This window comes from Tachyglossus aculeatus, chromosome 2, assembly GCF_015852505.1.
Source record: "Tachyglossus aculeatus isolate mTacAcu1 chromosome 2, mTacAcu1.pri, whole genome shotgun sequence".
NCBI lineage: Eukaryota > Metazoa > Chordata > Mammalia > Monotremata > Tachyglossidae > Tachyglossus > Tachyglossus aculeatus.
This window is the reverse complement of record NC_052067.1, coordinates 61,376,453-61,400,674: the sequence shown is the minus strand read 5'-3', so window position 1 is coordinate 61,400,674 and position 24,222 is coordinate 61,376,453. Positions and strand designations below refer to the sequence as shown.

General features: G+C 41.9%; 1 non-coding gene across 1 annotated transcript; it reads right to left on the bottom strand.

The window, feature by feature from the left end:
* Positions 1-20,803: 20,803 nt before the first annotated feature.
* On the bottom strand, positions 20,804-20,941 carry LOC119924945. The gene has a single exon (XR_005449622.1). It is a non-coding gene; the product is annotated as a small nucleolar RNA SNORA7 (small nucleolar RNA).
* Between the last annotated feature and the right edge of the window lie 3,281 nt (positions 20,942-24,222).

The following is a 24,222-nucleotide window of genomic DNA, read 5'->3' as shown; positions in this document are numbered from 1 at the left end:
ATAGCAGAGTTGGTAGACACATTCCCTGCCAACAACAAGCTTACAGTCTAGAGGGGGAAACAGACATTAATATAAATAAATAAATTTTGGTTATGTGCATACATGTTGTGGGGTTGAGTGGTTGTGGGGTGAATAAAGGGAGCAAATCATGGTGAAGCAGAAGGGAGTGGGAGAAGAAGAAATGAGGACATACTCAGGGAAGGCCTTTAGGGGCAGATGTGCCTTTAATAAGGCTTTGAAGGTGGGGAGAGAAATTGTCTGTTGGATATGAAGAGGGAAAGTGTTCCAGGCCGGAGCAGGATGTGGGTGAGAGGTAGGTTGGGAGATAGATTCATTCATTCATTCATTCATTCATTCATTCAATTGTATTTATTGAGCGCTTTCTGTGTGCAGAGCACTGTACTAAGTGCTTGGGAAGTACTAGTCGGCAACATATAGAGACGGTCCCTACCCAACAATAGGCTTACAGTCTAGAAGGGGGAGACAGACAACAAAACAAAACATGTAGACAGGTGTCAAAATCGTCAGAACAAATAGAATTATAGCTATAATTTGTGCTCGAGGTACAATGAGTAGGTTGGCATTAGAGGAGTGAAGTGTGCTGTGTTTTAGTAGGAGAGAACCATGGTGAGGAAGGAGGGGGCAAGGTGATTGAGTGTTTTAAAGCCAAAGATAAATAGTTTATGTTTGATGAGGAGATGGATGGAGAACCACTGGAGGTTCTTGAGGAGTGGGGAAACCTGGCCTGAATGTTTTTTTGTAGAAAAATGATCTGGGCAGCAGAGTGAAGTATGGACTGGAGTGGGGAGAGACAGGTGGCTGGGAAGTCAGCAAGGAGTCTGAGACAGTAATCAAGGTGGGATAGGATAAATTCTTGGATTATCAAGGTAGCAGTTTGGATGGAGAAGGGAGGGTGGATTTTAGCAATGTTGTGAAGGTTGCACCTACAGGATTTAGTGATGGACTGAATATGTAGGTTGAATGAGAAAGAGCAGTCAAGGATAATGCCAGGTTTATGGGCTTGTGAGACAGAAGGGTGGTGGTGCTGTCTACAGTGATGGGAAAATCAGGGAGAGGATTTTGGCTATTTTGGCTATGTTGAATTTGAGGTGATGGCAGTACATCCAAGAAGAGGTGTCTTGAATGAAAGAGGAAATGTGATATTGCAGAGAGGAAGAGGGATCAGGGCTGGAGGAGTAAATTTGGGAATCATCCGCACAGAGGTGGTGGCCATACGAGCGAATGAGTTCTCCAAAGAGTGGATGTAGACGGAGAGTAGAAGGGGGCCCAGAACTGAACCTTGAGAGACTCACACAGTTAGTGGGTGGAAGGCAGAGGAGGAGAGGCCAAGGAGGATTAGGATGGAGTAGAGCATTTGGCAAGGAGATCATTTGTGACCTTTGAGAGGGCTGTTTCTGTGTAGTGAAGGGGATGGAAGCCAGATTAGAGGGGGTCAAGGAGAGACCTGGAGGAGAAGAACTTGAGACAGTGGGTGTAGACAACTCGCTCAAGGAGTTTGGAGAGGAATGGTAGGAGGGAGATGGGGCAATAACTGGATAGATCTGTTGGGCCAAGGAAGGGGTTTTTTTAGTATCAAGAAGACATGAGCATATTTGACAGACATCAAAACAAGTAAACAGGCATCAATATAAATAAATAGAATTATAGATCTGTGGGCGGGGAGTGGACTCCAGACTCCAGACTGTACATTCAATATGGGCGGGGAACACATCTGCTAATTCTATTGTACACTCCCAAGCACATAGTAGAGTGCTCTGCACAGAGTGATCACTCAGTAAATGCTATTCATTCATTCATTCAGTTGTATTTATTGAGCACTTACTGTGTGCAGAGCACTGTACTAAGCGCTTGGGAAGTACAAGTTGGCAACATATAGAGACGGTACCTACCCAACAGTGGGCTCGCAGTCTAGAAGGGAGACAGACAACAAAACATATTAACAAAATAAAATAAATAGAATAAATATGTACAAGTAAAATAAAGAAATAAATAGAGTAATAAATATGTACAAACATATATACATATATACAGGTGCCATTGATTTGATTGATTAGTGATGGACATTTGAGTACTGCAAGTTTTCCTTTTGGGGATTTTTGCAAGAAAAACAACCCTCACATTGTAAAAGAACTGGGTTTAATTCACATCCATGATGATCTAATGTAATAAAGAAGTAAAAGGGCAAGGCGTAAACCCGGTGTGGGCAGGGATTGTCTCTCTTTATTGCTGAATTGTACTTACCAAGTGCTTAGTACAGTGCTCTGCACACAGTAAGTGCTCAATAAATATGACTGAATGAATGAATGAATGACAGCAGTGGGGAAAAAGCCATTGGAAAGCAAACAGTTGGAAGATGGCAGTCAGGGAGGGAAGAAGAGTGGGAGCAAGGGTTTTCATAAGGTGCAGAAGGATGGGGTAGGATGCTCAGGTGGATTTTGAGAGAGGCAGGAGATCTCTTGCTGTCCAAAGGAAAACTGTAAGCCCCTTGTGGAACAAGGACTGTGTCCAACCTGATCTGCTTATATCTACCCCAGTTCTTAGAACAGCGCCTGACACATAGTAAGCGCTTAATAAATATTATCATTATTATTATCATTCATTCTGGGTAATGACTGGGTAATCTAAGGAAGATCTACCAACTCTGTTGTACTGTACTCTCCCAAGCGTTTAGTACTGTGCTCTGTACAAGGTAAACATTCAATAAATACCATAGATGATGATGACGACTGTAGATTGTAAACTCTGTTATACTACTCTTCCTAGTGCTTAGTACCGCCCTCTGCACACAGTAAGTGCTCAATAGATACCACTGACTGATTGATAATGATGCATGATTAAAAGCTCCAGACATCACCCAGTTGAGAACTGAGTGAAGGCTCAGAAAATCAAGGCTGAACCAGATTCCCAAACTAAATAATGGCCAGTGGAGATTTGATTAGTAATACAGCTGGAAAAAGTAGCAACAGACAATGCCAAAGTCAGTGTTTATGAGATAAAAGTTAAATCCACTGAAGTTCAAAGCTGCAAAGGCCAAGTTTTAGGATCTGATTGCCAGAAATCAGGCACCATGTGACTTACCTCCTAAGATCTTATTTCTTTACCCTATTTACTCTCCCTCTCTGTTGCCTATACATTTGGTTGTCTACTCCTTAAGCACTGTGATATTCACCCCAGACCTACAGCACTTATGTGCATTTCCTTATACTCGGCCATTTTCACTGACCAAAATTTATTTTCATGTCTGTTTCTCCCTAGATTGTAAAATCATTGAGGGCAGGGATTTTATTGTGTTTACCAACTCTTTGGTATTGTGCTCCCTCAAGCAGTTAGTACAGTACTCCACACAGAGTAAGCATTCAATAAATGCCATGGCTGTTTGATTGATTAGCATGGGATTACTTGAAGAAGCTTGGGGAAATAGCTAGATTTAGTCTAGATGCCAAATTATCCAGTTTGAATTTCCCTTCTACCCCAGGAAAAGCTTAAACAGAAATCCTGTGCCCTGTTGAAATACTTATGGCGTGGTTTCAGCTAGCAGCATGGCCTAGTGGATTGCACATGGATCTGGGAGTCAGAAGCAGCTGGGTTCTAATCCTGGCTCTGCCATGAACCTGCTGTGTGATGTTGGGCAAGTCACTTAACTTCTCTAAGCCTCAGTTACCGCATCTGTAAAATGGGGATTAAGACTGTGAGCCCCATGCCATCAATGCCCTTGATGACATCTCACTTAGGGGTACATCCCAAACCCATTCAAAACATTTCCTACTCTTCCTGCTATTTTCCTTACTTCCTCCTGAAATCTCTAGCACTGCTCTGTCTCAAGGCACACTTTTATATCCCTCACTCAGTCAGTCAATAGCATTGTCTACCTTGTATCTACTCCAGCACTTAGAACAGTACCTGGCATGTGTAAGCACTTAAAGAATACTATAAAAATCAAAACAAAATGAAAAGAGAAACTAGCGCTAATCCTTAACTACCCAGCATAGCAGCACAGGAAGTTCTAACTCAATTTTGTCTCCCAGTTCTCCTTGGAAGGAAGTGGAATGGGGGGTTTCCTACTATGGGAAGAGGAGCAGGTCTCTCAAAGTACCAGTTACAGGTAGGTCCCAGAAGCATCTGGAGAGTGTAGGCAAATCCAGCCCCTTGGCAACATGGGATCTGTAGTCTGCACTCCCTTCTCTTCAATCATCCTGCTAGTCCTGGTTTGAAAGGTTTAAAAACATCATGCTCTGGCCATGGCCTTGCTCTCTAAAAGAGCCAGTTCCAAGAGAAGGAGTCAGATCAGTCCCTTCTGCCCTGTTATGGCTTCCTGGGAACTAAAACCCAGTCTCTGCCTGCCTGTAGCCTCTGAGTCTGAATTGATGAGGGTGATGAGGATGACTAAGGTTGGAATTAAAAATTTAAAGAGTCAGTTTAAACCATACTGATGGAATAGAGGAACAGATTGTTCCTTTTACCTCTCAAGAGGATACTCTCTGAGAATAGGGAGGAGCAGCTGTCTACACAGTGCTCTCATTTACCCAGCAGGCATCGCTGCTGTGTTTTCTACATGGTCAGACTAAAAGACCGAACGTGTGAATCTAATGGTGCTCTCAAATCTGGTAGCCAGGGAATAAAATCCAGTTTGACTTGGGCCCTGAATTACAATATACATTAAAAAAATAAACAGTTCCACATTTACCCTATTGTTAAGTTTCAGGGAAAAAAAAGGTATCTGTTTCCTGGTACATCTTTGGTAATGGAATTTCCTAAGATGAAGAACTCAGTAGTGAGAAAGTCCTAAAGTCTTAGTTGGTCATCGGTGATACTCATGCTATGCCTCTTATTTGCTTATCATTATGTCAAATGATTTAAGAGGTCATAGCATCAACCAACCTGATGGGGAACTTGGACCTGTTTGTGGAGGGAAAATGAGCAGCTGTCTTCACCAAGTTTAATGTCAGTAGGGGTTAACCCATCTACTCCTTTCCTTTTGTTGTCCAGTCTCGAATCAGTTATTAATTGTTCGCCATAAAGAAAAACTGACTTCAGTACCCATCTTCTCTTTGTTATAAAATGAGAGAGAAATTGATTTTTTTTCTTCAGCAAGTTGCTAGACTACAAGTCAGTGGCAAGGGAAAAGCCCAATTGCAGTTTCAGAGTGTCACAGCCTATGCGTCTCTGATAATCCTTGTAACTCTCTTCTAGTGATCCCTGCCCTTCATGACATCTCACTTAGGGTTTCTTCCCAATTCCATTATAGTCATTTCCTCCTCCTGAAATCTCTAGCACTTCTTTGTCTCAAGTCACACCCTTCTATCACTCACTCAATCAATAGCATTGATTGAGCACTTAGAGTGTGCAGAAACATACTGTGTGAGGAGACCTGTACTAAGTGCATATGAGAATACAAGAGTTAGCAGACATAATCTCTTCCCTCAGGGAGTTTATCTAGTAAGGGAGACAGGCACTTAATACATTAGAGGTAAGGGAAGTAATAGAGTATATAAGATACAATTTAAGGGTTTAGGAAGGAAGAAAGGGTTGAAATGGAAGCTGTAGATGGTGGGCAGGGAACATGTCTACCAGCTATGTTATATTGTTCAGTCCCAAGTGTATAGTACAGTGCTCTGTGTCCAGTAAATATGATTGATTAATTAGAGATTATTTCGGAAAGTTCTCCTAAAGATATGATCTCAAAATGGCTTTGAAGATGGGACAAGCCGTACTCTGCTGGATATGAAAAAGGGAGGGAGTTCCATGTGGAAAATGGTTTAAGAAAGAGGTCAACTGGGGGAGAGTTGTGAATAAAGCTCGAAGAGAGAGAAGCAGTGTTGCCTAGTGGATAGAGCAAGGGCTTGGGAGTCAGAAGAACCTAGGTTCTAATCTCGGCTCTGCCACTTGTCTGTTGTGTGACCTTGGGCAAGTCACTTCACTTCTCTGTGCCTCAGTCACTGCCTCTGTAATAATAATAATGATGATGATGGTATTTGCTAAGTGCTTACTATGTGCCAAGCACTATTCTAAGCGCTGGGGTAGATACTAGATAATCAGGTTGTCCCTTGTAGTGCTTACGGTCTTAATCCCCATTTTATAGATGAGGTAACTGATGCACAGAGAAGTTAAGTGACTTGCCCAAAGTCATACAGCTGATAAGTGGCGGAGCAGGATTAGAACCCATGACCTCTGACTACCAAGCCTATGCTCTCTCCACTAAGCCATACTGCTTCTCAAAGTGGGGATTAAGACCACGAACTTCATGTGGGGCAGGGACTGTGTCTAACCCAGTTTGCTTGTATCCCCCCCAGTGCTTAGTACAGTGCTGTTAGTACTTAGTACTGTTACAGTGCCTGGTACATAGTAAATGCTTAACAAATACCACAGTTGTTACTATTAATGAGTACCTTATCTGGAGAGAAATGAAAATTGTAAGTTGAAGTGTAGGAGAGAATTGATAAGAAGGAGGGAGGAAGCTGACAGTGTTTTAAAGCCAATGGTGAGGTGCTTTTGCTTCATGTGGAGAAGAATGGGCCACCATGGATAATAATAATAATAATAATGGTATTTATTAAGCACTTACTATGTGCCAAGCACTGTTCTAAGGGCTGGGGTAGATACAAGGTAGTCAGGTTGTCCCATGTGGGTTCACAGTCATAATCCCCATTTTACAGGTGAAGTAACTGAGGCACAGAGAAGTCAAGTGACTTGCCCAAAATCACACAACTGATGAGTGGTGGAGCCAGGATTAGAACCCATGACCTCTGATTCTCAAGCCTGTCCTCTTTCCACTAAGCCACGCTATTTCTGGATGGCTTTTCAGGAGTGAGATGTCTGCAATATGAATTTTTCACTATCACCTCCTCTAGGGATTTTCACACAGAACATAGGGTGGAGCTATACATAGCTTTGCACATGCTCAAAGCAACTTCTTTTGTACTTTTCCAAGCTCTTAGTTCAGTGCTCTGCACAGAGTAAGCACTTGATAAATGGTATCAATCACTGATGGATTGAACTTCCGGTTTCATAATTCTAAATATTACAAGATACTGTTACATCCTAGGAAATATATTTAGTGTTACATCCCCCCATAAAGTTTCTTCCAAAGCATTTTAAATGATGAAGAAAGTGGTGCAGTTTCATATTTTTATGTTACTAATGACATTTTTAAATAAACATAGTTGCATGCAATTGAAGTTACAAAACTATTCTTTCAGAATTTTTAATATATTTTAAGAGTTTATAAGATTTTAGAGATGATTTCCTAGCAAGAACAAGGGGAATGATGATTTGCTTCCATGCTAGAGAATATTTCAGCTTCTCTTACTGACTGCTTGTCCACTTTTTCAAATGAATCCTGAGTTTGATCATTTTCCTCCAACTGTGTCTGCAAAGATCAATTTTAAGAACTCCATTGAGGTTTTTGGATGTTCCCTACAGCCTTGAGAAATTCTCATATAAAATTTCTGAAATTCTTTTCTTTAAGGAATGTGCTGTCCCTTTATTGCTAATTTGTGCTGAGTTTTACATAGTGGCATTCTTCACTGTTGCAAACATTCGACTTGAAAAGAGAGTCAGTAGTTGGTGTTGAGCTGACTAAAGGTATTCTCACCAGTGAGAACAGTAGATGATTGCAGTCTGGGATAGACCAATTTCTATGAAACTTTTTCTCTAGATATCTATTTCTTCCAATATTTGGATATCCAGCTGGATTTCATTATACCAGAACAACAAATCTCATATTAAACACAAGTTCCCCATTTGACTATCCATAGGTTTTTGCTACTAAATATTCACTGAAATTATCAGGCAAAAACTCCTCACCCTCAGCTTCAAGGTTCTCTAACACCTCGCCCCCTCCTACCTCACCTCCTTTCTCTCCTTCTACAGCCCAGCCCGCACCCTCCGATCTTCTGCCGCTAATCTCCTCAGCGTGCCTCGTTCTTGCCTGTCCTGCCATCGACCCCTGGCCCACGTCATCCCCCTGGCCTGGAATGGCCTCCCTCTGCACATCTGACAAGCTAGCTCTCTTCCTCCCTTCAAGGCCCTACTGAGAGCTCACCTCCTCCAGGAGGCCTTCCCAGACTGAGCCCTTCTCTCCCCTCCTCCCCCTCCCCATCCCCCCGTGTTAACTCCTTCCCCGCACCACAGTACCTGTATATATGTATATATGTTTGTACATATTTATTACTCTATTTATTTACTTTATTTGTACATATCTATTCTATTTTATTTTGTTAATATGTTTTTTTTTTTGTTCTCTGTCTCCCCCTTCTAGACTGTGAGCCCATTGTTGGGTAGGGACCGTCTCTATATGTTGCCAACTTGTACTTCCCAAGCGCTTAGTACAGTGCTCTGCACACAGTAAGCGCTCAATAAATATGATTGAATGAATGAATGAATTAAAAAAAGCAATAATATTTTTCCTGTTAAGTAGAAAACAATGAAATAACCTTTAAACCCAAATTGTTTAATGATTTTAAAGAAAAGAAATAATCAGTGTGAATCAAAATTTTTTAAACATTTATCATGAAACTTTAAACAATTCCATAGCTATATTTGCCAACTATCATTGAAAGAAGAATGATGAATTTGATTTTAACCAGGCATGGCTTACATTTTCCTTACCGTTAACCCACTATGTTAATATTTGGCCTGATTTTAGCCTTGAGAAGGTAGTGTAAGCCCATCATTTTAGGAAAGGGCATTAATTGTTTTTTCAGGTCAATAATGGTTTATCCTGGAGATAATCCACTTAGAACTCTGCCAGAAATTCAGACTGGTATTATTTGGAGTTTCTCACAAATGGTTCTGGACAGATTGGACTCTAGAATGCAGCACCAAATAAATCATTTTGGGGCAGACAATTCAATCAGGGGTCTTGTCTAGACCAGCCCTGTGGAACACTGCTCGCCTGAGTAAATGAAATTTCCTAAAATGAGCTTTCTGTTCCCCTTTCAAAGAGAAGAGGAGCAGCTGTAGCAGTTAATATTTCTTGAGATCCTGCTTTATCCATGGCATCTTACTAGGCATAATGGGAATTGAACCTTATGTGAAGAAGATGGGCAACCAGTAACCTGCCCTCCAGGAACTTAAATCCAATGAGCTTCATTCTAGGGATGCTGAGGTGCTCTCCACTGGGAGCTTTGTTGCACTGTTTATAAAGCAGTGTTACAAAATTTCTTTGCCAGCAACTGCAAAAGCTGCCAGCATGTGATTAGCTATTCTCCCCTGTTGCAAGGAGAAAGACTAGGGAAGAGGAACTGGACATAGTTTTCTTTTGCCTCACCTGATTCTTTAAGGTTCTGGGGAGAATATTACCAATGTTAATATTGAAAAGATTAGGGTTTCTTCCAAGAGAAAAAAAAAATACATTAAATTAGAGACGTAGATTTATTTTCAAGTTTCTCCAAATCCTTGTTCTTATCTACATTTCTATTATGACCTTTCTCAAATTTAGGAGGGCTGCTAATTCTATTAGTTAATCTGATGGCCACAATATTTGGTTAGCACATTTTAGCGGAAACTGTTGTTATCAATCAATCAATCAATCAATCGTATTTATTGAGCGCTTACTATGTGCAGAGCACTGTACTAAGCGCTTGGGAAGTACAAATCGGCAACACATAGAGACAGTCCCTACCCAACAGTGGGCTCACAGTCTAAAAGGGGGAGACAGAGAGCAGAACCAAACATACCAACAAAATAAAATAAATAGGATAGAAATGTACAAGTAAAATAAATAAATAAATAAATAAATAGAGTAATAAATACGTACAACCATATATACATATATACAGGTGCTGTGGGGAAGGGAAGAAGGTAAGATGGAGGGATGGAGAGGGGGACGAGGGGGAGAGGAAGGAAGGGGCTCAGTCTGGGAAGGCCTCCTGGAGGAGGTGAGCTCTCAGCAGGGCCTTGAAGGGAGGAAGAGAGCGAGCTTGGCGGAGGGGCAGAGGGAGGGCATTCCAGGCCCGGGGGATGACGTGGGCCGGGGGTCGACGGCGGGACAGGCGAGAACGAGGTACAGTGAGGAGATTAGTGGTGGAGGAGCGGAGGTTGCGGGCTGGGCAGTAGAAGGAGAGAAGGGAGGTGAGGTAGGAGGGGGCGAGGTGATGGACAGCCTTGAAGCCCAGGGTGAGGAGTTTCTGCCTGATGCGCAGATTGATTGGTAGCCACTGGAGATTTTTGAGGAGGGGAGTAATATGCCCAGAGCGTTTCTGGACAAAGATAATCCGGGCAGCAGCATGAAGTATGGATTGAAGTGGAGAGAGACACGAGGATGGGAGATCAGAGAGAAGGCTGGTGCAGTAGTCCAGACGGGATAGGATGAGAGCTTGAATGAGCAGGGTAGCAGTTTGGATGGAGAGGAAAGGGCGGATCTTGGCAATGTTGCGGAGCTGAGACCGGCAGGTTTTGGTGACGGCTTGGATGTGAGGGGTGAATGAGAGAGCGGAGTCGAGGATGACACCAAGGTTGTGGGCTTGTGAGACGGAAAGGATGGTAGTGCCGTCAACAGAGATGGGAAAGTCAGGGAGAGGACAAGGTTTGGGAGGGAAGACAAGGAGCTCAGTCTTCGACATGTTGAGCTTTAGGTGGCGGGCGGACATCCAGATGGAGATGACCTGAAGGCAGGAGGAGATGCGAGCCTGGAGGGAGGGGGAGAGAGCAGGGGCAGAGATGTAGATCTGGGTGTCATCAGCGTAGAGATGATAGTTGAAGCCGTGGGAGCGAATGAGGTCACCAAGGGAGTGAGTGTAGATGCTTGTTATCCTGAATAACAAGCATAAAATCATAAATGTTGGAATGAGTCTCAAGAGATCACCAAACCTTTCACATCCAGTACACTTTTCTATTTTTTTATAACTCTCCTTGGCATTTTGGTATTTGAAGGAAATTAATGTTACCAGGATTACGGAATTTGTTTGAATAAGATCGTTGTGGGCAGGGAATATGTCTACCAACTCTGTTGTACACTAATTTATTGAATTGTATTTATTGAGTGCTTACTGTGTTCAGAGCACTGTACTAAGCGCTTGGGAAGTACAAGTCAGGAACACATAGAAACGGTCCCTACCCAACAACAGGCTCACAGTCTAGAAGGGGGAGATAGACAACAAAACAAAACAAGTAGATAGGTGTCAATACCATCAGAATAAATAGAATTATAGCTATATACACATCATTAATAAAATAAATATAGTAAATATGTACAAACAAAATAGAGTAATAAATATGTACAAATATATACAAGCGCTGTGGGGAGGGGAAGGGGGTAGGGCAGAGGGAGGGAGGGGGGTGATGGGGAGGGGAGGAGGAGGAGGAAAGGAAAAATGGGGAGGGGGACTCAGTCTGGGACTCTCCCAAGTGCTTAGTAAAGTGTTCTGAACACAGTAAGTGCTCAGGAAAAACAATTGATTGATTTGGAGTTTGGTTTGGATCTAGGGAAATTCTGAGGGAGGTTGGGGAGCCATGCCATCAACCCCAAACCTCCCTACCATTTATTCATTCATTCAACAGGATTTACTGAGCACTTAGTCTGTGCAAGGCAATGTACTAAGCATAATAATAAACACACACATCCCCTGCCCATAACAAGCTAACATTCTTGAGGGGGAGACAGACATTATTGTAAATAAATAAATTACTGATATGTATATAAGTGCTGTGACGCTGGGAGTGGGGATGAATAAAGGGAGCGAGTCAGGGCAACACAGAAGGGAGTGGGAGAAGAGGAAAGGAGGGCTTAGTTAGGGAAGGCCTCTTGGAGGAGATGTGCCTTCAATAAGGCTTTGAAGCAGGGAGAGTCACTGTCTGTCAGATAAGAGGAGGGAGGGCATTCCAGGCCAGAGGCAGCATGAGGGCAAGAGGTTGACAGTGAGAGAGACCAAGTCAAGGTACAGTGAGATGGTAAGTATTAGAGGAGCGAAGTGTATAGGCTTGGTTGTACTCCTTGTGATGTCTTTGTCATCCAAAGAATTGGCAGAAAGGGCTAGGGAGCAGGGTTGGGGAGGGTGGAGGTGGGAAAGGGTGTTCCAAGATGGGGTGCAGGCCCCTGAGTGGTTTCCTTTTTCCACCTGCTGAGTCATAATCGGGGGGGACTATCAGAACCCTCTCCAAACCCACACTGAAACAGAAGTTTTTGTATTCTTACAGCTGAATTTATATTTTATTTGTTTAAAATTATTTTATTTTCCAGATGGGCAACTTGCTTCAGATTGCTGAAGATCATAAAAGAAGTACATCCTGTGCATATGATACTCTTCCGAAGAGCACTGACAGCTTCGCTGTCACTAGGAAACTCATTTTAGGGTTCAGATGTATGCTACAGCAGCTATTTATGCTTAAATACATCTCCCCTCACCCCCTCCTAAAACACAAACTATCACTTCAGAGAGTTTTAAATATTGCTTTCCACCAATGAGTTTATAGTGAATTCCTCATCTTTTAGCTAAAAGTTTTTGGTTCTTGGAAGCTTGTTTCAGAGGTGGCATTTGAGTTTTGCATTAGCTATTTGGTAAACTGCAGCAGTTTCCAGTCTTCGGGTAAAAGTTGAGGTCCTATCCCAAGGTGCTTTTGATATTTCATGGTACATAGGGTGCCCTGATGTTTAAGATGCAGCATGGCCTAGTGGATAGAGCATGGGCCTGGGAGTCTGAAGGACCTGGGGTCTAATTACCACTTAGTGACTTGTCTACTCTGTGACCATGGCCAAGTTATTTAACTCCTCTGTGCCTCAGTTACTTGATCTGTGAAATGAGCTTTCAGTATTTATTCTCTCTCCTCCTCAGACTGGGAGCCCCAAGTGGAACATGGACTGTGCCCCACCTGATTATCTTGTACCCCAGCACTTAGTAAAGCGCCTGGCATATAAGTGCTTCATAAATACTATTTTTTTAAAAGATGAATTCAAAATAAGATCCATTACAGTGATGATTGTTCTGAAAGGTTCAGAGTCATGGAAGGAGATCATATAGGCTAGCTCAGCTGTCATGCAACCTAGCTTCCCCATGTTGTGGTAACTTCCATTTTCTGCTAGGGCTCTAGCCCTGTTTCTGAGTATGTCACTTCAGTAATGATACCTCCCCTGATTCATTCATTCCATCGTATTTATTGAGCACTTACTGTGTGCAGAACCTTGTACTAAGTCCTTGGGAGAGAACAATATAACAACAGACACATTTCTTGCTCACAACAACCTTACAGTTTGGAGGGGGAGCCAGACATTCATGTAAATAAATAAATTACAGATACGCATATACATAAGTTCTGGGGCGTTGGGGGATGAATAAAGGGAACAAGTTAGGGCTATGCAGAAGGAAGTGGGAGAAGAGGAAAGGAGGGGCCCTTGGATGTCAGGGAAGGCCTCTTGGAGGAGAGGAAGACCTCTGGGATGCAGGCTGTTATGGTGCAAGGCATAGGGTCTCAGCTGAGAGTCCCTTGCCTGCATTGGTCAGGCTCAGCTCACAGTTCCTATGGGTTCGGAGCTGGTCAGCTGGGCACAGAGCCAAGGCTGGCAGAACATGGAAAGGGTGGGTGACCCTGTGACTCCCCCATCATTCTACATCAGGTGGGGAAGCCATGGCCACCGCAGAATAGTAGTTAACTGGGCCCAACTGAAAATGGCCAGTCTGGCTGAGCAGAGATGGAGGCCCAACCTGGAATTTGAGCTTGCATAAAGCTCTCAATATGACACTCTGAACTCTGGGACTCTTGACATGATTTCAGATGTGCCAGGGCTCCCAGATCCATAAAGAGGAAACATGTCAGGGAAATTCTTTCATCCTTTTTTCCCCCTTCCCTTATTGCTAGGACATGTGGTGAGCTTAAATTCTCCCTCTCCTCTGTCCACATTCACTCTATGACTATGAATTCTGGACTGCTATTTCACCTGGGAATAAGATGCCCTCCCATCTTAGAGCCTTAACTCTGCCCCCCCCCCCCGCCCCCCGCCAAATGAGCGGCTTTTAAAAACAGTAACTTATGCCCAGAGTAATTTGCAAACTGGAAAGCTCTGACTGATTATGGATAAAGCTGCACAAGCCAGATGCTGAGTGAATATTAAGTACTTGATTGTATCAGAAAAGATAGAACGGGCTGAAACTGCTATTCATTCTTATTTTGAAATAAGATTAGAATGATAATAATAATAATGATGGTGATAATATTTGTTCAGTGCTTACTATATGACAAGCATTATGGTAGGTAGAAGATAATGAAGGTGGACATAGCAGGGAAACAGGTGTTTACAGCTGAGAAAACTGAAGCACAGACAAGTTAGATGACTTGCCCCAGGTCACACAGCCATTAAGTCAGACAGCAGGAATTAGACCCCAGGTCCTAGTGGTATTTATTGAGCGCTGACTATGCGCAGAGCACTGTACTAAGTTTTTAGAAGTTAGTAACGAGGCTTAGTCAAAAGTGTATTTGTGCTAAGTGTGTTGATAATGTAATCCAAATGCTACTTTAGTTAGTGGCCCATGTCTACAAGAAACTAAAAAACTACCCTCAGGTAATACCACCATTCAATTCATTCATTCAGTCCCTCAATCAAGACCGCTTATTGAGTACACTGAGGACAAAACACCTCACTAAGAATTGAGGAAGGATAAAGAGAGGACAAATGATATTTTGTTCCTGGTCCTCAGCTGGATCAAAATCTAGGAGAGGCAAGAAGAGAGACTGGTGACAGGCACCATGAAATGGAAAGATCGAAATCATTATCCCAAACAACATAAAAACACAAAGGCGACTAAGGCTGAATTTGTGATAATTCCTCATGCATCCTACCTTTACCCTCTCTTCCTTGGAGAAAGGAAGCAGTACTAGGTCAGATCCGATTATCCTGTACCTATCCCAGAGCTTAGCACAGTGCATGGCAGATGGTACAAGCTTAATAAATACCATCCTCAACATCACACGCTAGTAAAATATGGCCTTTAGCAAGCCCAACAGCAGCGTCCGGGGACAAGGACACCTTCATTCTGCAAGACCATCTTGCATGCGAACCAAACAATAGAGAGATTTAAAGAGACTGGTCAGTAGAGACCCCAGTCAATCAATGGTATTTACTGAGCACTTATTGTGTGAAGAGCACTGAACTAGGTACAATGAAATACATGGGAGAGTACAATAAAATAGAGTTGGTAGGCACAATCCCTGCCAACAAGAAGTTTACAGCCTCAAGAAAAACTACTAATAATGAGTATGATATTTGGTAATCTCTTACTCTATGCCAAACACTATGCTAAGCACTGGGGTAGATACAAGATAATCAGGTTGGACATAGGACTCACAGTTTAAGTAGGAAGGAGAACAGGTATTGAATCCTCATTTTACAGATGAGGAAACTGAGGCACAAAGAAGTTAAGTGACTGGCCCAAGGTCACAAAGCAGGAAAGTGGCAAAGATGGTAATAATAATGATGATGATGATGATGATGATGATGATGATAGTAATAGTAACAATAGTTACTTACTTTGTGTCAAGCACGGTACCTAGATCTAGGGTAGATATAAGATAATCAGGTCCCACATGGGGCTTACAGTCTAAGTTGGAGGGAGAACACATTTGAATCCCTATTTTGCAGATGAGGGAACTGAGGCCCAGAGAAGTAAAGTGACTTGCCCTAGGTCACACAGCAAAGTGGCAGAGTTGGGATTAGAACCCAGGTCATTCTGACTCCCAGGATTATCTACTCTATCCACTAGGCCATGCTGTTTTTTCAGGACATTCACAGAATATAATATTCTAACTACATTTGTAAAATCCATTATGTTACACTGGAGACTCTGGAAGATTTGGATGCACTGCAGGTAAGATCACGGCTCTTGAAAGACTGGAGGCATTGAGTGCTCAACCTAACCTGGAAGTCGGCAAACACGGCTCTGTACCCAACTTCAGAAGGAAGCAGCTCTGTGGGGCTGTGGAGCTCGGGATCCTTGGCAGGTGGATGAGGAAGGCCTACAGTGGTGTCACCCTGATGTCCCACCCTGTGACATTCAGGTGGGAGAACCCTCACCCGGTTCCACCACGCCTTGCCCACTGCCAAAATCTGGCCATGAACTCCCTCTCTCTGAGGGTGAGGGGCTCCTGGCCTTTGTTGGTGGGCCCTGGTAGCCCTTGTCCAGCCACCTGGGTGCTGCCCTGTCACAGTTCTGGGGTAAGGGCTTGTGAGGAGTAACAACTTCAGCCTCTGCCCATGCCAGCCCATTGGGCCACCCCTCCCCTTCCTTCCTGTCCCAGTCTCTTTCCCTGAATTCCCCTTTTTCTTTCTCTCCTTTTTCCTTTCCTCCCTCTTCTCTCCCATTCCCCCCACACTTCATTTACCCCTCTCCACACCTCACTCTTCCCTTTCCTCCTCTCCTCCCATTTCCCTTCCCCTCCTCTGACCTTTTCTCTTTTCTCCTCTCTTCCCAGTTTTCTTCCCCTCTCCTTCCTTTTCTCTTCCCTTCTCCTCCCTTTTCCCTTCCCTTTCCTTCTTTTTCCCTTTCCCTCCCCTCTCCTTTTCTCTCTTCCTCTCCCCTCTCCTTTTCTATCTTCCTCTCCCATCCCCTCCCCATTCCCTCCATTCTTCTATCTCTCATCTCCTTCCTTCCTCATTCCTGTTTCCCTTGCCACCTCTTTCTCTTCACATTGACAGCAATATGAAACAGCTGCATGACACAGTTGAATCATTACATTGTGCCATTCACAGCAAGATATAATGTCACATGTCACATGGGAGTCACATAAATGATATGATTGGCTCAAAGCACCAACTGCTCACAGGTTTCATTTTTGCTTAGCTCTTTTGCACAGAAAAGTTTCCATCCCCTGCTGTAGAGCTGTTTCCAGTTCAACTCAGATCATTCACTAATTTAACCTGGACTTCCCTGTCTTCAGTACAAATTAACAAGCTTTGATTACATTTCTATTGATTGTGTACTTGTCTGTCTTGAGTCCCTTATTGAATTACCATTCTTCAACATGTAGCTCAGGAATGTGTGCTCATTAAATACAGTGAGACCCTGCTATATTGCAAAATCATCTCTCACAGTCAAAGAAGCAGCATGGCCTAATGGATAGAGCAAGGGCCAGGGAATCAGAAGGACCTGGGTTCTAATCTTAATTCAGCCATTTGTCTGCTGTGAGACTTTGGGCCAGTTACTTCTCTGTGCCTCAGTTCCCTCATCTGTAAAATGGGGACTAAGACTGTGAGCCCCATGTGGGACATGGACTGCGTCCAACCTGCTTACCTTGTATCCACCCCAATGCATAGAATAGTGCCTGGCATATAGTAAGGGCTTAACAAATACCATTAAAAAAAAAAACTAAACTCGAATGAACTTCTGTCATAGTAAGACGATCTCTCATCTTCCTTCATGCTGAATGTAACTCCTGTCAAAAATGCAGGAATTTACCTAGCAGCCTTACTTTCATGAGACTTGGTTCTGGAGCAGGTAAATTAAAATGAAACAGGAGGCTTTAAAATGATGAAAAGGCAATAGGCCTGCTACTCCAGGGATGTTCATAGATTTGTAATGGAATCCTACTCTCAGAGTTGAGTCAGAAGAGCAATATGACAGAGCCACAGCTGAAGGTTGAACGGGGCCTAATAACAGGAGGAGAATCAGGGAGAATCAACAATAATCATAATTTTGGAATTAGTTAAATGCTAATAATAATAATAATAATAATAATGTTATTAAATGCTTAATCTATGCCAAGCACTGCATTGAGCATTGGAGTAGTTACAAGATAATCAGATCCAGGCACAGTCCCTGTCCCACATGGCACTCACTGAGTTCCATGCGAAACATGGAATGGTGTTGCTAAAAATATATAGAATTTATCTGTGACCCAAGACATGCAAGACCTGCAAGCTGTGTATGTGGTAATTGACAGTACACAGTAGAGTTCCACATCAAATGTTTTTAGCTTTCATTTTAAATGGAAATGCAATAAAATGGTTTTCTACCATTTGTATCATTTTTCCTCAAGGAGCACAGACTTCTTACACCATTTAATTTCCGCAAATTCCCATTGAAGTTGAATAAAAGGAGAAAACAAATGGCAGCAACAATAGCCATCAGACGTGGAATTGGATTCAGCTCCCATTTCAAAGAATTAATTGACTAGGGCTGCACAGGATTTTGACCTGTGTTTTTGGAAAGGATTTCTTGGATGAAAATTTTCATTTCTGATCAGGATCTGTAAGGCTAAATCTAGCCCTCAGTGCCAAACAAACAATAATGGAGGGGGAAGGGCATTATTCCCTTCAAAATCCTTCTGAAATTCCAGCTTCTCCAGGAAACCATCCCCAATTAATCTCCCCACCCTATTTCCCCTTAGAAGACTTGGAAACATAGAAAGAAAATAACTCTCATCAATTTTAACTGTGTTCCAGTACCTGGGATAAAAATATTTTAAAATTAGCACCCTGATTATAAATGTAATCTTTTCATTCCATAAACTTCCTATGAACTAAGGTTCTGCAGTCTTATCAATCAGTTGATCAATCAATCAATCAATCAATCAGTGTTATTCATTGAGCCTTTACTGGGTGAAGACAGCCTAGTGGGGGAGTCGGGCACTAAGACAAATTACGGTAAAGGGAAGCAACAGAGTATAAGGAGATGTATATAAATGCTCTGGAAGTGGAGGTAGGGGGAAAATGAAAGTGCTTGATAGTATGAATGCAAGTGCATAGGCAACACAGAAGTGAAGTAGAATAGGGAGGGGAGATGAGCTGTTAGCCAGTGAAGCTTCCTGGAGGAGATAAGATTTTAATAGAGCACTGAGGATGGAGAGAGTGGTGATCTGTCTGATATGAAGGGAGAGTTCCAGACAGAAGTGAGGATGTAAGGGGTTAACTTTGAGAGAGGTGAGGTACAGGCACAGGAAGTAGGCTCATGTTAGAGGAGAAAAGTGTGTAGGCTGAGTTTTAGTCCGTGAGAAGCGAGGTTAGGTAGGAGGCGGAGCAACCATTGGAGGCCGAGGTTAGGTAGGAGGCGGAGCAACCATTGGAGGCTTTTGAGGAGTGGGGAGGTATGAGCAGAATGATTTTTTTTCAGAAAATATGATCCAGGCAGTAGAGTGAAGTATGAACTGGAGACTGGAAAGACTGGAGGCAGGAAGGTCAGCGAAGAGGCTGACGCAGTGGTAGAGGTAAGATATGACATGTTATTGGAACCAATGTGGTCACAGTTCAGATGGAAAGAAGGGGTGGATCCTAGAGTTATTGAGAAAGTTGAACTAGATTTGGTAACTGACAGTGTGATTCTCTAGGGGCTTAGCCCTTCCGAGTTTGATGTGGCTCTTGTTCAACATTTGCTTCCATAACTAGGGAACTCTTTCAGATTTCACTTAACCTTGTGATCCCTGGGTTCCTCAACCAGCTGAGTTGAATTACAAAAACCAGAAAAAACAAAATCAGATTCCCTGTCTGCCATCTTAAAACTTCTCTGGCTTCATATTTAGACAAGCAACGTGACCTAGTGGAAAAAGCCTGGAATTGGAAATCAGAGAACTTGGGTTCTAGTTCTGGCTCCTCCACTTGTCTGCTGAGTGACCTTGGACAAGTCACTTCACTTCTCTGTGCTGCAGTTACCTCATATGCAAAATGGGTATTAAACTGTGAGCTCTAGGTGGGACAGGGACTGTGTCCAAACAGATTATCTTGTATCTACCCCAGTGCTTAGTACAGTGTCTGGCACATAGTAAGCACTTAGTGAATACCATAAAAAAAAGCAACAAAACCCCCAAAACTTTAGTACTAATTCCCAAATCAGTATTGGTTGACGTCTGTCATCCAGGAGGCCAAGACCTTCTGGAATATCTATACGGTTCCTTGTTAGGTTTTTTATTTGATAAAGGCAGAAATTTGAAGCAGTAAAATTATTAATTTATTTTCTTCATGGGGTCACTGAACTATGTGAATTATTCCTCTAAGATTATTTGAAGATATATAGACCCAAACCTTTGAAGATATCCATTTCAGAGATTTATTGCCAAAAAAAGATAAATTTTATAGAAAATATTTATTCTCCTTGGGATTTAGAGAGAAGAGTCCTAGATAGTCCTATATAGGCTTTTTTTAGGGTGCAGGCCTGCTGCAATCACTAGATTATAAACTCCTGCAGGGCAGAAATTGTGTCTATCTACTCTTCTGAGTATTCTCCCGGGAGATTACCACAGTGCTATGCACCTAGTAAGTGCTCAGAAATTACCACTGATTATCCACTTTCTTCTCCCATTTCACCCAAGCTCCCACTCCTCATTTGTCTCTAGCTAATCTACTTTTGTGCCTTGTTCTCATTCCCCTGTCTCTAACTCATACCCTTTCCCCTATCACCCCCTCCTTCACATCCAACAGATGACTGCTTTCCCCATTTTCAAAGCTTTTCTGAAATCCTATCTTCTTCAGGTTGCTTCTCTGATGAATTTCTAATCCCCTCTGCTTATATCTTCTAGACTGTGAGCCCACTGGTGGGTAGGGACCATCTCTATATGTTGCCAACTTGTACTTCCCAAGCGCTTAGTACAGTGCTCTGCACACAGTAAGCGCTCAATAAATACGATAGAATGAATGAATGAATATCTCCCCAAGCACTTCAGTTTTGTCTTGTCTTATGCTGTTGAGCTGTCTCCAACCTATAAAGACTCCATGGACACATCTCTCCCAGAACACCCCACCACCATCTGCAAACATTCCATAGAGTTTTCTTGGTAAAAATACAGAAGTGGTTTACCATTGTCTAAACTTGAGTCTCCTCCCTCGACTGTCTCCTGTGCTGCTGCTGCCCAGCACAGGTGAGTTTTGACTTGTAGCAGATTACCTTCCACTCACTAGCCACTGCCCAAGCTAGAAATGGAATGGGTACACCTCTTATTGACTCTCCCTCTCATAGCCAAGACTGGTAGAGTACTGGAAACTCTCCAGGTGCAATCCTGAGGGGAAAGCACTTCAGTACGTAGTCTTAAATACTAATTCAAGAACATGCCCTGCTTCCCCTCTTTCTCTTATCTATAATTTAATGTCTGTCACCCCAACTAGATAGTAATGTTTTCAAACTCTAAATAATAAAGCACTAGAACACTAACTGGTGGACATTCAAATCACTTATAGGTCTTCACTAATTTGATTTGTTCTCTCCAATACGCTTAGTAGAGAATTCTGTTCAGAGTAGGTATTCACTAAATACTACTGATTTATTGGTTTTTAGTCTTAGAGATCAGTGCTGAGGCAGAAATATTGACAGCAGGTAGAAGAAGGGCAAGGCTTCGCTGATGAAAAAAAACAAAACAGAAAACAGGCTTATCATTTAACTTGTCCTTTCTGACTTGATATTTATTAATAGCTTTGTTTTCTATTAACCCATACCATATCATCTCCCTTTCTGATAAGTCCCATTCTGCCTCATGAGACTGCTGGGCTTGCAAACTAAGCAGCTACTGATAGCACTCAAAAATTACAGACACACCTTATTGACCCCTCCCCCCCACTGTATATTAAATAAAAGTACCAAATATCAATTAAAATATCAAAAGTTAAAGCCACAGTGTATTTACAGTAAGGAAATGACTAATATTTTTACTTCTGTCCATTATTAGCAACAGTTATAATCTTTCCTTATTAGAAACAAAGACCACAGCTCTTGCATTTATTGGGTGGAAGCAACAGACAAAACATGAGATGCAGCATGGCTTAGAGGAAAGAGCACGGGCTTGGGAGCCAGTGGCCATGGGTTCTAATCCTGCTTCTGCCACTTGTCAGCTGTGTGACTTTGGGCAAGTCACTTAACTTCTCTGTGCCTCAGCTACCTTATTTGTAAAATGGTGATTAAGACTGTGAGCCCCACGTTGGACAACCTGATTACCTTGTATTGACCCCAGCGCTTAGAACAGTGTTTGGCAAATAGTAAGTCTTTAACAAATATGATGATGATTATTATTATTATGACATTTAATTATCTATCTTCTGTCTAGTCTGTAAAGTCCTTGTGAACAGGGATCATGTCTACTAATTGTATTGTGCTCTCTCAAGAGCTCAGTACAGTGCTTTGCACACAGGAAGCATTTGATAAATACTATTGAATGATTGACATTACTTAAGTAAAATAAGATTCTTTGCCGTTGGAGGCGGAGCACATTAAAGTGCTGGATAAAAATGTCTGATGCGGTATAGTATTATCACTGTGTGGGAGCAGTCCAGGTGAAACTACAGATAGTATAAAATCAGATAAATAGCTATCCTACTAGTTTACCACTTTATCATACTTGCTGTGAATACTTTTTTCAGACCCTTAAATGGACTTTCAAAATTGCAAACCAGATCTTGCAATCTAAGAAAATTACTTTCTATGTGTAAGTGAGATACTTCTGAGGACCTGTAAACCTTTGGAAATATCGACCATTTAGTTCTTTAGTGCTTCAATATTTAGAGCTTGAAACCATTAAAGTATGACCAGAAAGCTATTTATTTTCCTCTCACTATTGGGAGCAGGTCAAATAAGAGTGAACCTAAAGAAGACTTCAGTAAAATCTTTTTTTTTTCCCTAGTTTAAGTCATTTTGTCTACTGTTCCTAAAATTCTTGTGCTCCTTGACTACATGTTTTTGTCAAAGACACTCTGTTGCTTTTCTGACAATAATTTCACTTCCTCAGAACAAATTACTGAAGTTTGGTATAAATTAATTCTAAAAAGAAGGTCTAGCCCCCAAGTTTTTGCCTCTTAAAATAACAATTTCTATACTACAGTGTTGCCTTTTGGATAAAAATATTCATCTCATTCAACAGAAGAGTTGATTTGAATTGAAATCACAATTTTGACATTGATAGATGATTCCAACTACTCAACTCTTCATCTCCTGCTTATTTTCCAGGGAAGAGGGAGAAACAAAATGGAAAGTGGGGAGATTCAGTAGAAAAAAAGATTCTCTCTGTAATATTAATTCTACTACTTAGGTGGATAGGGATGGAGGCTACTGCTGTTTGGTATGATGAGCATTAATCCTCTTCATGAGCCCTGTTTAGGTTCAATACTAGTGTTGGGCACTGAGCTGGAGAAGTGTGCTGAAGAGTAAAATGGATGTTGTAAACAGATTAGAAAAAGTAATTTAAAGACAATTCCGGGCATTTCAAATAAACTAAGTCCCCAGTAAATGTACCCCCAAATGTCTGAAACCTTCCATTTATTGCAAAAGGAATAAAGAAATCCAGAGAAGACAGCAGATCTCTTCATCGCTCATTTTCCGAGAAAATCTACTTCCATGCCCTAAAAATACCACTAAGTGAAGAAAATTCACTGTGCCCCATCAGTGCCAGAGACTCTTTAATAGCCCTCTCATTGATTGTAACTCATATCCCTCCCTCCTCTTTCAGTATTACAAATTAAAGAAGAAAAAGCAAAACACAAAACACATTTTGTGAAGCTGGTAGCTGGAAATAAAATGTCTTTTGGAGGAGGCTGTTAGGTAGGTATTCTACGCAGGCAGCCAGCATGACTACATGCAGTAGAAGTTTGTTTGCTTTTAAACTGCTGGATGTCTATGTTATGGGTTAATTAACAAGTTATCTGCATATCATATTTTTTTCTGATTCTCTTTGCATATATTTACAATGTGTTATTCAACCTTGAGTGATCATACTAAAATAGGAATATGGTTGTAAGCATAAATGGTAGAGAAACTGGGTCTAAGGAAATAGAACTTTTTTGTCACTTGCTATAAAACAAATAATTCTTGTGTGTGTGTTTTTTATGTTTAATTGTTGAGCCCATAAACAGGTATTTATAAGAGAAGCAAAAGTTCAATGAGTCTCATGCTGCCTTCTAGGAAATTGAAAAAAAAAATCTGCATACCTATATACCAACACACAGTAAAACAATAATTTAGACTAAAGAAGGTGGGAGGTCAAGTCTGAATTAATGAAAAGTCTAATGATAAGAATTTGTAAAAACATAGTTCTATGCAAATTACCATGATTATAGTTTTATGGCTCCCTGTGTCTGTGCTAATTTTAGGCTTTGAGGTTATGTCTCTTTAAATCTGCCTAGGATAACTGGGTATTAGCAAGTGTTTCCGTCTCCCTCTCTGTCCCTCAATCAATCATATTTATTGAGTACTTACTGTGTGTGTAGAGCACTTTACGAAGTGCTTGGGTAGTACAATATAGCAGAGTTGGTACCTCTCCCCTCCCCCTCTCTTCCCCTCACCCCTCCCACTCCTTCTCCCTCCTCAG